Here is a 13,584-nt window from a genome sequence, read left to right as displayed (position 1 = left end):
GACAGTTGGGAAAGGGTAGACAGGCCAGGCACAGTGGCTCATGCCATAATCCCACCCAGCACTTTGGGAGACTGAGATGGGTGAATCGCTTGAGATCAGGAGTTCAAGACCAGCCTGGTCTACGTGGTGAAACCTGTCTCTACTAAAAATACAAAAATTAGCCAGATGTGGTGGTGTGTGCCTGTAATCCTGCCTACATGGGAGGCTGAGGCAGGAGAATCTCTTGAACCCGGGAGGCAGAGGTTGCAGTGAGCCGAGATCATGCCACTGCACTCCAGCCTCGGCGATAGAGTGAGACTCTGTCTCAATAAAAAGGGTAAATAAATAGAACCAGAGTTTGAACCTATGCCTGTCTGATGTCTATCCTAAATTCTCATGATGAGATAATTAGGGCTGCCATATGGTGATGCCTGAAAGTCTGTGCTGGAGAATGTTTTGGAAAGGCTGCCTCGAGGAGGTAGCATTTCAGCAGCCCTGTTTCTACCTTCCTGAGCTCAGTGCCTGGGGAGGGTACGATGTGACAAAGGGCTTGCCTGCTGCCATGTGGGGTCCCTGATTAGAGTCCCCATCCCTCTCTCTAATCACCTTACTCAGGGCCCCCACCCTTTTGTTAGCCACCTACTCTAGCTGGCTAGGCTCTGGGATCAGTGTGCAAGCTGGTCACTGGTGCCTAGTGTCGCCCCAGAGTGTCTTCAGTTGGTTGGGTTTGGAAGCTGGGCCATAAAGCTCAATTAATCTAGGCTGGGCCTTGGTGGGGTAATTTTCATTACCTGTCATTTACAACTTTGTTTCTGCAGGCAGCATGGTGTGACAACAAAGCTCAGGGGCTCTGGGAGGGTCAGACTGTTGGGGTTCAATTCTCTGCCCTACCAGCAAGGTGACCTTGGGCAAGGCCCTTGACCACCCTGAGTCTCAGTTTCTGCAACTGTATAGAGGGGTGATGAACAGTACTTATCTCATAGGATCATTGCAGGGATAAACTGAGCCACGTGAAGGGCTTGGCACAATGTCTAGCTAGTAATCATGCAAACATGTTCGCATTTGTCATTGTTAAACACTTGAGTCTGTGTTCTAGAGAGCCCCTTTTGTCCTTCGGAGGGAGATGGAGTCAGCAGGCTGCTTTGTATAATTGCTCACGTTCATGTCTGTGCCTGTCTGGACTGGGTGCTCCCTGAGGGCAGGGATGAGTTGGAGTCATCTGTTTCCTGTTTCACTCCAGCTCCGGGCCAACCTGGAGTGGGGATTTGGTGAACTGCAGTGCATGGTGGCTCAGGAGAGAAACTGAGCACAGAAGGGCCACTTGGGAGGCCCCTGGGAGGGCAGCCCCTTAGGCCCTCTGGATCATGAGCTGTGTATTCTGAGAGGACAGTGTGCCCTATGAGGTCCCCTCTGAGGGCTAGGACTGGTTTCATGTCCTGCTGTTTCAGCTCGGCCCTCTGTGTCCACCTCCTTCATGGCTGGCTGGTGGAGGGAGAGAATTCTGAAATGCTGTGTGTTTGCTAAACCTGCAGGTGCCTGGCCTCACCTCTGGATGCTCTGATTTTACAGTCCTGGGACCAAGGCTTTGCCCCTTTAATACCTGGCTGCAGTGACCCCCGCTGCCTGCCTTGCGATTACCTTGGTGGTGGGAAGCAATGTTACAAAGTCAGTAGGGTATTGAACTCCAGAGTCAGAGAGTCTGGAGGGCAGAGCTCAGCTGCACCACTGTCCCCTGTGTGACCGGGGCCAGTGCTGCCACCCTCCTGAATCCTGCCTGGGGTTTGGGGGCTGAATGAGATAAGATCAGTGAAGCAACACTCCCATAGTGGATGCTTTCATGAATGTTCCTTTTGCCCCTAGGTCTTCCCTCTGCCCAACCTCATTTCAAGTTCTTGGTGGTGGTGACCTCCCTGGAGCAATCTGCAGGAACCCTGTCTCCATCCCATGCCTCAAGGGACAATCTTTATGCAACTTCCTTGCTGTGGGACCTAACAGGACCTCTTCCCAGAATCCTCTGTCTCTGTCATGCTGACAACCTTGGGTTTGGCACGCTGATTCTGGTTTCCTCTTGGAGGGTTCTAGATAGCCTATTTTACAGATGAGAATGCTGAGGCTCAATGCAGGCAGGCAGCTTGCCAGAGGTCACGTGGATACTGAGAAATGAGATTTGGAATTTAGGTCTCTCTCAGGGCCCATTATTTAACTGCCCCCAGTTATGGCACTGGGGAGAGGGCCTCAAAAGGTGGCTGGCCCCTGAGAGCCCACCTGGGAATCCTGTTGTCAGGTCCTCTGGAATCTGAGGCTTCTTGCAGGCTCTCTTTAGCTCCTAAATATCCCTTTAGGTTAGAGCTTTCCGATCAATGAGCTGTCGAGATGGTTATCTCTGGAGCCCTTGAGAACAGAGCCCTAGGCTAGTAACCTCAAGCCAGATGTAGTTCTATCTGTCCGTCCCAGTGAGCTGAACAAATAGGTATACTTCTCAATGTGTATCATGATGCCAAACAGGCTGGGACACACTGACTGCCCTACACAGTCCCCTCCCTATTCCCCAACATACACACTGAACATGCGCATTCCCCAGAAGGGTTGGGGGTAGGGGTTCGTTTTCTTCTCTGGGCATCAGTCTCCTCATCTGAGGAGTGTGGGCTGAGCTAGTGATGTCAAAGGCCATTCTGGCACTGTGAATCTGAGTGCATGAGTCTTGGCACCTAGCATTGGGAGAGAGTGGGGGCTGTCTGGGGCCCAAGCAGCTGGCTAAGAAGCCAAAAACAGTCAAGCAAGGGGGCTGTGGAAAGCAAGAGGTCAGAGGCTATGGCTCAGCCTCAGCTTGATTCTTTGGCTGCATGGGGTCCAGGCAGGAATGCTGGTGGGCTCAAGGTATCTGCTGGTTCCCACTCTGCACTCTCCTGTCAGAGTGACCCCTTCTTTACCTAAAGGCCCTCCAGTCTCATTGCTAGGGTTTCAAAACAAAACCTCCCGAGAAGGGCCACATCTGTCAGCCTCATCAGCCAAACTGAAGGAATGTCCCGGTCAGGATTGGTGGAGCTGCTCTTTTCCTTCCTGAAAGGAAGCTGAGAGTCAGGCCTCAGGGATCTGGGGTAGGGTTGGGGGATCAGGCAGTAGGCAGCAGAGGTATGGAAGGGTGGGACGGTGGGCTGCACCATTTACCTTGTTCATTTGGGCAGCAGGTGAGGGTGTTATGGAGATTGCATGGATGCGGTGAGTAATGGCATAATATACAGGGGTGCCTGCTGGCCTGTGTTGCTCTTGTACCCCGGCCTCCTTTTCCCAAATGTCAGCTGTCAATCCCAGCTCTCTCAGGAGAGACGGAGCCTGTCTCACTGGTTCATGGGATCCTGTGACAGGGTCCCTTCCTTAATCTCTAAGACAAACAGGGAGGCTCTTTGGGCTCTGAAATCCTGTGATTCCTGGGAAGGTCTGATTTGGATGTGTTTCTTCCAACCTTGGTGGTGGTAGTAGTGGCAGGATCTCCTCACTGTATGGTGAGGAGCTGACAGTGACCCCAAAGCTCCTTCCGTGTCGTTTCCTACTCCTCCAACAATCCCATGAGATGGGGATCCCACCAGCATCTTGGGGTTAGAGGTGGGAATGTTGGGACTCAGAGGGGTTTAATAACTCTCTTGCTCAAGCTCACACATCTAGGAGGAGGCAGAGCTGGGATTGAAGCCTAGGATTTTGTTTTTGTTTTTGTTTTTGTTTTGAGACAGAGTTTTGCTCTCGTTGCCTAGGCTGGAGTGCAGTGGCACGATCTCAGCTCACTGCAACCTCTGCCTCCTGGGTTCAAGCAGTTCTCCTGCCTCAGCCTCCTGAGTAGCTGAGATTACAGGCAACTGCCACCATGCCCAGCTAATTTTTTGTATTTTTAGTAGAGATGGAGTTTCACCATGTTGGCCAGGCTGGTCTCGAACTCCTGACTTTAGGTGATCTGCCCGCCTCGGCCTCCCAAAATGCTGGGATTACAGGTATGAGCCACTGTGGCTGGGCTGAACCCTAGATCTTAAAGGAAACCTGAGGCCCTCATCCTGCTTATGCTCACTCTTCTGTTGCCCAGAGTAGCAGCTATTTTTTTTTTCTGGTGGGTGGGGGTTAATATCAACAATAAGAGTAAGACCAGAGATTGAAAAATAAGATAGTGAGAGGTCAAAAAGCCAGGCACTGGTGTCAGCGGGGGTTTCAGGAAACACATCACCTGTCCAACATGAAAACAAACACAGCCGTCTGTGCCTAGTCTCTTCCCATGAGCGATCAGGACAAAGTCTAGAGGACAAGAGAGCTGGTGGCCAAGAACCAGCTTGCAGGTGGAGTGCCTGTGGATGGGCTGGCATCCAGGGCACAATAGCCCAGCCAGGCTTTCTCACTCCCCTTTCTGCTCGACTGGGCAGACTGAGCTCCCACGGGATCGGATGCCCAACTCACCAAACTGGCTGGACCTCTGGGTCTCAGGCAGTTCCCAGTGGCACAGCCTGGAGGCTAGGGGCAGAGGCTCCTCCTTCCTTAGGTGGCCCAGCCTGGTCCTGCTTGTCTGCCAGCCCCTCACCCAGGAGCAGCAGTGGTCATCTTCCGGCACATAGCCTCTCCAGGGTGGGCACATGGCTAGAGACTAGATCAGGCCTCAGAGGGCTTCAGACTGTTGGTCAGGAAAACAACAACTTTTCCAGATCATCATCATCACCATAGTTGGTAACATTTATGTGACACTTACTGGGTGCCAGGCACTTTATAGATACAAACTCTTTAAGCCTGACCACAACCCATTATTAAGTTCATTTTACAGGTGGGAAAGCTGAGACACAGTGGTAAGGTGATCACCCAAGGCTACACAGCTGGCAAGGTGTGGCAGATGTGGCATCTTCAGGCAGGGAGAGTGGGAGGAGAGGGCCAGGCACCAGCATAGATTGCGCCCTACTATGCACTAGCCTGATGGTGATTCACCTTCACGCCTGCAGTGGGTGGGCTGGGTTGGCATCCCCATCTGTGGATAAGGGAGCAGCTCTGCAGTGTTTCCCAAGGTCATGTGGCAGATACCCGGCAGAGCCAGGGGTGGAGCCGAGGGCCATCTCTGTGATTCTGAGTCCAGTGTTTCTTATCCCTCCCATGTGGGAGCCCCAGTGTGCAGGGACAGGGCCGCAGGTAGAGAAAGGAGCTCTGGACTGGGAATCTTCAGTTCTCTACTTCATGTTTAGCTCAAGCTTGCTGTGCCACCTGCCATCTCTTGCTCTCTCTGGCTCCTCTGAAAAGTGCAGTGATCTCAAAGGTCTTCTCATGCACAGTAATATTGCTCTGGGGTAACAGACTGGAGTGGAAGGAGCCTTGAGGCAGCCCAGGTTGGAAGATGGTGCAGGGAGCTTCATGTGACACTGTTTTTCAGATGCCAGAGTGCCAGGCAGATTCTCTCTGGCCAGGCGCTGCTGCACCAGAAACCCCAGGCCTGCCTGCACCCCACTGAGGAGCAGAGGGGCTGGCCTGTGTAAGGAATGGAGCCACGGCAGTGGCTCCCAATATACTGGAACCCCCTGGAGAACTGAAGAAACCCTGATGCCCAGGCTGCAGCCCAGAACAACTCATCAGGGTCTCTGGCAGTGGGGGCCGGGCATCAATAACTTTCAGAACTCCCGAGGCAATTCCTGTGTGCAGCCAAGGCTGGGGACCACCACTCTAGGGCATTTAGGAGATGGGGGCAGAGAAAACCTTGGCCTCAGGTGGGCTTTCCAGGGTCTGTGACCTCCTGAAATTGGAAGGAAGCGTGTGCCTGCCCGTCTGTGTGCATCTTTCTAGGGAGAGTTCACAGCTTCCGTCAGCTTTTCTGACCCAAAGGAGATTAAAATACTTGCTTGACCCCGGGCATTTGAGACAAGTCTGGGCAATAAAGTGAGACCCCATTTCTACAAAATAATCAGCCAGGCATGGTGGAGTGTACCTGTGGTCCCAACTCTATGGGAGGCTGAGGCAGGAGGATCACTTAAGCCCAGGAGGTTTAGGCTGCAGTGAGCTGTGTTTACACCATTGCACTCCAGCCTTGGCAACAGAGCAGAGTGAGGTCCTGTCTCAACAAATACATATATATTTAAAAATCCTGGCTGGGTGCAGTGGCTAACGCCTGTAATCCCAGCACTTTGGGAGGCCAAGGCGGGTGGATCACGAGGTCAGGAGATTGAGACCATCCTGGCTAACACAGTAAAACCCCGTCTACTAAAAATACAAAAAATTAACCAGGCATGGTGGCGGGCGCCTGTAGTCCCAGCTACTCGGGAGGCTGAGGCAGGAGAATGGCATGAACCCGGGAGGCAGAGCTTGCAGTGAGCCGAGATGGCGCCACTGCACTCCAGCCTGGGTGACAGAGCGAGACTCCATCTAAAAAAAAAAAAAATTCCTATCTTAGGGGGAAGCAACCCACCTCTACCCCAATCCAGCGATATCATTCTAAGGATCAGAAACCTCCAGCTGCAGGATCAATTCTGGTCTAAGAAATCTTTCCCGATCTCTCTAGACCTCCCTTTTTTCTCCTGCTTCCTAAAAACACACACTGAGAGCTTCTTATACACAAGGCACTGTTCTGGGCTCCGGGACACAGGGTGAGTGGGACAGGGGCAGCCCCTCCCCTTGAGCCCATATTCTAGTGGCGGATGCAGAAATCACTAGTGAACAAATAGGCTACTGCAGTGAGGGTGCCGTGTAACAACCCAGATGTCAACCCGGGCTGCTCCTTTGGGTCTCCTGGGGAGCCCAGCCCTACCCCTAGAGATCCTGATGACTTGGTTGGGGCAGGGGACCTGGGCATGGCCTATGTTGATTGTAATGAGCAGCTGGAGTTGAGGCCTTCTGAATAGATTGGGTGTTTAGGGGGGGCCTTTGGGAGGAGGGATGTCAGCCTTCCGAGCCAAGGCCTGTGGGGAAATATGGGAAAAGAGTAATTCTGGCAGAGAAACCCTTTTGTAAAGGCCCTCAGGTGGGCATAAGGGCCTGATATACCAGGACAACAGGAAAGAGGCCACGTGAGCCTGTAGGGGGAAGAGGACAGAGGAGTGGCAACCCTGGCGGGGCCCCACCGGCCACACAGGGAGCCTGGATTTATAGTGAATATGTCTTCAGCCACATTACCTTTGGAGAGTCACAGACAGGAGTGACAAGATCTGGGCCGTGTTTTTCAGAGTCCTCCGTGCTGCTGTGTGGACGACACGTGGGCACGGGCAGACGTGGGTCCTGTGACCAGCTGCACTGGTTTCGTGGAAGGTAAGTCCTGGGCCGAGAGGAGTGGTGGGTTGGAGGGGACACGCTTGGGCTGTGGGGCAAGGAAGGCGGAGACCGAGCGTGGCCCTCAGGTGTTCAGTGTGAGCCACCTGGTGGACGGAGGGACCATTTCTTCCCCCTCTCTGACTCCTACAGCATTTAGAGTCCTGGAGTGCTGGTCCCTGGGGAGGCTCGGCAGCAGGTCCTGGCACTCAGAGCTATCCCAGGGTTGAGCACCTCACACACCCCCAACCTGCCCTGTGGGCAAGGACAGAAGAGGCCTGAGAACAGTCCCTGCAGACTCAGGGGCAGTGGATCTTAGACTACCTTCAAGTGGCCGAGAACTTGAAGGCCCTGGTGTTCTTTGTGGCAGTCCCTCCATCTGTCTGTCCATCCGTTCGTCCACTTACCTACCCATCCATCCCTGCATCCACCCAGTCTTTCATTCGGCAACGTTTGTTGGAAGTCTGCCTTGTTCTCATAAATAACATAGTCTCCCCTTCAAGGTATCACAGTCCTCAGGGGAAATGGACAGGCAGGTAGAAAGTGACTGTGCAGCACTTCATTATAGGAACTGCCGTTTATCCACAGGCGACCGTGTGGCAGGCATTTTGCCCATATGATCTAATCTAACGTCTGGACAAATCTTCAAAGTAGGGTTTGGGTTTTTTGTTGTTGTTGTTGTTGTTTTGCGATGGAGTCTTGCTCTGTCACCCAGGCTGGAGTGCAGTGGTGCGATCTCGGCTCACTGCAACCTCCACCTCCTGGGTTCAAGCGATTCCTCTGCCTCAGCCTCCCGAGTAGCTGGGACTGCAGGCACCCGCCACCATGCCCAGCTAATTTTTGTATTTTTAGTGAACAGGGGTTTCACCATGTTGGCCAGGCTGGTCTCGAACTCCTGACCTCGTGATCCGCCTGCCATGACCTCCCAAAGTGCTGGGGTGACAGACTTCAGCCACCGCACCCAGGCTGCAAAATAGGTTTTATCTTTGTCACTTCACAGATGAGTAAAGTGAGGCTCAGAGAGGTTAAGTCACTTGTCCATGGTCACACAGCTAGGAGGCATTAGAACTGCATTCAAATCCAAGGCAGCCTGATGCCAGAGCCTGTTCATGGAGCTGCTCTGGTCTCCAGTGCCACTGGAAGGAAGGAGAGAGGGAGTGCGTCTAACCAGCATGTGTCTTGGGGGTCAGGGGTTGGCAGTGGTAGTGATGACAAAGCTGGCTGGAGTAGGAAGTTTCCTGGAGGTGGTGATTTCGGAGATGAGTGTTAAACGATGAGTAGAAGTTGGCAAAATATGAATATAATAATTTTATTATACAAACTGATCTGGCATAAAATGATATATTTGGTCAATTAAAATTGTAGTTGCTCAGAAATGGTCAATTTACCTGGTGTCAAGTATAACATAAGATCAGCACCTCACCGGGCACAGTGGCTCACACCTATAATCCCAGCACTTTGGGAGGCCTAGGCAGGTGTATCACCTGAGGTCAAGAGTTCAAGACCAGCCTGGCCAACACGGCAAAACCGTCTCTGCTAAATACACAAAAGTTAGCCGGGTATGATGGCACACACCTGTAATCCCAGCTACTCTGGAGGCTGAAGCAGGAGAATCACTTGACCCTAGGAGACAGAGATTGCCATGAGCCAAGATCGTGCCACTGCACTCCAGCCTGGGTGACAGAGCAAGAGCGAGAGTGCCTCAAAACAACAACCACCACCATAACAAAGATCAGTACCTCCATCCTGCTGCTCACGGTTCTCTGTGACTGTTCTGGAAGTTTCCATAAGATGTGCTTGCATCTCATTCCCTTGAATTGTCGGTGTTTTTAACACAGGAAAGCTTGAGCAGACTCTGCAGTGTTTACCAAAAGTATATACAAGAAAGCATAACATTGGAGGACATTCTTTTGGTTTAAGATCATCTGTAAATTAAATCTTCATCCCTCGCTTCTCCTGCAAGTACTGAGCCAACTGATGATGATACAGACGTCTGCCCCAGCTCCGGGTCACCGAGTCCTGACTGTACCAGGCGCTGACCTCACTCCCTCTTCAGGACGGGAGTCCAGTTGGGAGTTCCACTCCCCTAGGAGATGAATGAGGCCCAGGAAGTCCCTCCTCTGTGGCCACACATTGGCAGAGTCAGGATTTGAACCCTTGTTCAAGGATCCTGTGTCTTCTCTCTCTAAGTCACAATCAATTCCTGCCACCCCACTGTTTTCTTTCTCCAAAGTTCCCATGCCAAGGGTGGTCCTGACCCTTGCTGCCTCTTTTTTTTTTTTTTTGAGACGGAGTTTCACTCTGTCGCCCAGGCTGAAGTGTAGTGGTGCAATCTCGGCTCACTGCAAGCTCCACCTCCTGGGTTTACACCATTCTCCTGCCTCAGCCGCCTGGGTAGCTGGGACTACAGGCGCCCGTCACCACGCCCGGCTAATTTTTATATTTTTGTAGAGACGGGGTTTCACCATGTTAGCCAAGATGGTCTCGATCTCCTGACCTCGTGATCCGCCCACCTCAGCCTCCCAAAGTGCTGGCATTACAGGAGTGAGCCAGCGCGCCCGGCGACCCTCGCTGCCTCTTACAGAGACTTTTGGGTGCACCATTTGATCCCCTACACCAGGGGCCGGCAGGCTTTTTCTGTAAAGGGCCAGACAGACCAGTAGGCATGGCTGTGTGCAGAAATTTAGATTCTATGTAATTTTCATGCATTAAAGAATCTTTTTATTTTTCTTTTAACTGTTTAAAAATATGAAATCTGGGTCAGGCACAGTGGCTCATGCCTGTAATGCCAGCACTTTGGGAGGCCAAGGCAGGCGGATCACAAGGTCAGGAGATCAAGACCATCCTGGCTAACACAGTGAAACCCCGTCTCTACTAAAAATGCAAAAACAAAATTAGCTGAGTGTGGTGGTGGGTGCCTGTAGTCCCAGCTACTCGGGAGGCTGAGGCAGGAGAATGGCATAAACCCAGGAGGCGGAGCTTGCAGTGAGCCGAGATCGTGCCACTGCACTCCAGCCTGGGCAACAGAGCAAGACTCTGTCTCAAAAAAAAAAAAAAAAAAAAAGAGAGAAATCTGTTCTTAGCTCAGAAGCTGTATAAAAAACAGGCAGTGGGGCTGGATTTGTTCTGCAGGCTGCAGTTTACCAACCCTGGCTCCACACCAATCCTTATTTCTGTCTCATGGATGGCAAACTGAGACTCCGCTCTCAGTATGGGAGGGCAGATCCAGGCATAACCCCTGACCTTCTGAATTCAACCTTGGGAGCTCCTTGAACCTTGGGGGTGGTTGTGGATTCCTTGAAGTTGATGCCACAGCCCATCATGGGTGAGCTGGGTGTGTCCCTGCCTCGGGCTGAGCTGACTCCCTTGTCTGTGTGGGATTGCCCATCTCCTGCTGAGTGTGGAGACTGTTCTTCGCCCTCTGCTCCCTGTCACTTTGAAGGCAGAAGCATCTGCACTTGCAGGGCAGGAAGACTTTGTCTTCTGGATCTTGGCCAGCGTGCCTGGGAGCCGCCCATCCCAGGTTCCAGTTATCAGCACCTTCTCCTCCCTCGGGTGATGTCCAGGTACCTCTGGGTCTGTCCCACTTGACTGGGCTGCCTGGCTCTCATTTCAGCATTCAGACCCACCCAGCTGCCTCCTGTGTGGGATGGAGCCCATGGGTGGTGTAAGGGGCCAGGCGGCCTGGGCCCTGTCCTTGCCGGTCCTCCTACTTGTGACCTTGGGCGGCTCCTTCTCTCCTCTGTGCCTCCATTTGCACGTAGAGGTTCTGAAGATCTTAGCCCAGTGCCTGATACAATTTGTGTGCGTGACCAAGGGACCAGCCAAGCTTGCCTGGGATCTGGAATATCATGGGAATACCAGCCCAGCCACGTCAGCCTTGGTGATGAGGTTTCCCAGCTTCCTCCTTGCCCTCCGAGCAGAGCTCCTCTGAGCAGCCCTTTCATCCTTACACCTAACTGGACAAAGGAAACCCAGCCATCCCTAGAGATCCCTTTATAATCCCAGCTACTGCCCAGAAGGGACCACTTCACAGAAGAAAGATCTTGGGCTCTGAAAACCACTGCCACTTATGAGCTGTGTGACTTGCACAAGTTACTGAACCTGTCTGAGCCTCTGGTCTGCCAGGGATAGAAATACTCACTTCCTGGGCTGGTTGTGAGGATGATGGGGGATGATGTCTGAAAATGGCCACTTGTAGTGGTTGCTAATCCCTGGCGGCCACTCCTTCTCCTTACAGACGTCATAGTTACTCTTATTTTTGTTTGTTTTTGTTTTTGTTTTTGAGGCAGTCTCACTCTGTTGCCTAGGCTGGAGTACGGTGGTGCAATCTTGGCTCACTGCAACCTCCGCCTCCTGGGTTCGAGCAATTCTTGTGCCTCAGCCTCCTAAGTAGCTGGGATTACAGGCACTCGCCACGACGCCCGACTAATTTTGTGTTTTTAGTAGAGATGGGGTTTCACCATGTTGGTCAGGCTGGTCTCGAACTCCTGACCTCAGGTGTTCTGCCAGCCTTGGCCTCCCAAAGTGCTGGGATTACAGGCGTGAGCCACCGTGCCCAGCCTATACTTACTCTTTTTCTAAAAGCTGCCCTTTGCTGAATGCCCCCCCGCGGGGCTGAGCAGAGGACGTGTGAGCTGGAAAGTGTAGAAACCCCTTTCCCGGACTTTCTGAAACTGCAACACCATGGATCTGACTCAGGGTTGCCAAAGAACGGTTTCCACACTTCTCCAATTTCACAAGGATGCCAATGGCCCCGTTGCCGAGACGCATAGTTAGTTACTGGACTGCAGTTAGTGGATGTTCTTGTGGTGAAGGGGTGGCTTAGCTACTGCTGCTTGGGCACTGAACCTGGGTTGGTCTCTCGGGGCATGCCCCATGTTGTTTACTAGAAGGAGACCTGGTCAGGCTGAAACACAGCAGATCCATGGTAGGAAAGAAAAACAGATGCCGCCTGGCTTTGGGAAAGAATCTCTCTTCTCTTGCTGTCTTGTTCCTGAAGTTTGTGAAGTGCCTGCGGTATGTCAGGCTCTGTGCTGGGAGGTGAGAGAGAGGAAAAACAATAGCTATCCTTGACGTAGTGCAGAGCCCCAGGAGGCCTTCCTAGACCAGGACGGGGTTTGGGCATCGAAGATCGCTGGCTTTCTGGGCACAGGACAGTCATGTTTTCTCCTCTCTAGGTCTGGGGAGCTGCCCAGGCTGCACTGCCCTGGCTCCTGAGTCACTGCCATCTCTGCAATTCTCAGATCCAGGCCTTGGAGCCCCCTAGACTGGAAGAGCCATTTAGTCTAATCTCCCTATGTAGCACTTAAATCCCCCATGAGTATTTTTTTAGACTTGCTTCCATGCCGCTTGTGATGGGAAGCTCACTACCACCTAGGCAGCTTTTTCCTAACTTGGGCAGCTTTGCTTCAGGTGATACCTCCCAAATCTGCCCTTTAGAAAGGCACTTAAAGAAACCATCCTCTAACAAAGCTGTTAGAGGAAAGAAAACTGGACTGGACCCCTTGGGAGGTCATGAGCCCTCCTCATTAGCCACCTTCCCCATCACCGGAGATGTGTGAAGTGGAAGCTGAGCTCCCACTTGACAAGGAGGATGGAGGATTGTTGATGGTTAGCATGTCCAGAAAAGAATAGGGAACCTGTGTGTAGCTGGGGAAATTGAAGACTTTCAAGCGGTGCCGGAGGAAGAAGGAGTGAAGCCCAGGCTCTGGCTTTCCTTTCCCTTTGCTCTGTGGCCTGCCCTTCCCCCTCCATAAGGCAGGGAAACACAAGTGGGCCTGGTGCCTTCCCCTCCACCCCCCGAGCCCAGCTTTGCCCATGCAGCTGTCCCAGGCCAGCTGTCCAGGCCCCAGCTGCCCGGCGGTCCTGGCTCCCTTTGCCCCACAGGGTCTGAAGGCTGGCGGTTGGCACTCCTGGGTTTTCTGGCCTCTGAGTTAGGGTGAGGACAGTCAGCTTCTAGCTTCCCTCTTCCTCCCGGGGCCCTCCCCTCGCCTGGGGTCTTTTGGAGTGGAGGGGGCACAGCATGCCAACGCATGGTTTGTGTCATTTCAGAAGCACAGCTTGTGTCATCGGGGAGACTGTGAAAACTTGGAAACAACCTGTGTGTCCGATCTTAGAGTATCAGTTAAATGCTTTACGGGATGGCCACATCTGGGACTTTAACCTGGGGCCACTGGGGTTCCTGAATGGGTTTCCTGAGGTCCACGAGCTCCCAGAAATTATTAGCATCACAAAATGCTAACTACACACGAATTTTTGGGGGGACTCTGTGAGCCCCCAAATGTTAATAAGTACTAATAGGATGGAAGCCTATGCAGCATATGAAACTATGAAGAGCATTTTATCAACATA

At 52.5% G+C, this 13,584-nt stretch overlaps 1 protein-coding gene across 5 annotated transcripts in view; it reads left to right on the top strand.

Moving 5' to 3' along the window:
* Positions 1-13,584, top strand: part of CD82 (CD82 molecule) — a 55,924-nt gene that overhangs the window by 15,455 nt on the left and 26,885 nt on the right. For all 5 annotated transcript variants that reach the window (XM_045371692.2, XM_005578126.4, XM_005578127.4 and 2 more), the window contains one exon: positions 7,149-7,230. The gene's annotated coding sequence lies outside the window, so the exon portion shown is untranslated. The remainder of the gene's footprint in view (positions 1-7,148; positions 7,231-13,584) is intronic.

Source organism: Macaca fascicularis, chromosome 14 (assembly GCF_037993035.2).
Source record: "Macaca fascicularis isolate 582-1 chromosome 14, T2T-MFA8v1.1".
In the NCBI taxonomy this organism is placed as follows: Eukaryota; Metazoa; Chordata; class Mammalia; order Primates; family Cercopithecidae; genus Macaca; species Macaca fascicularis.
Note: the sequence above shows the minus strand (reverse complement) of the source record. Positions and strands in the feature narration are given on the sequence as shown.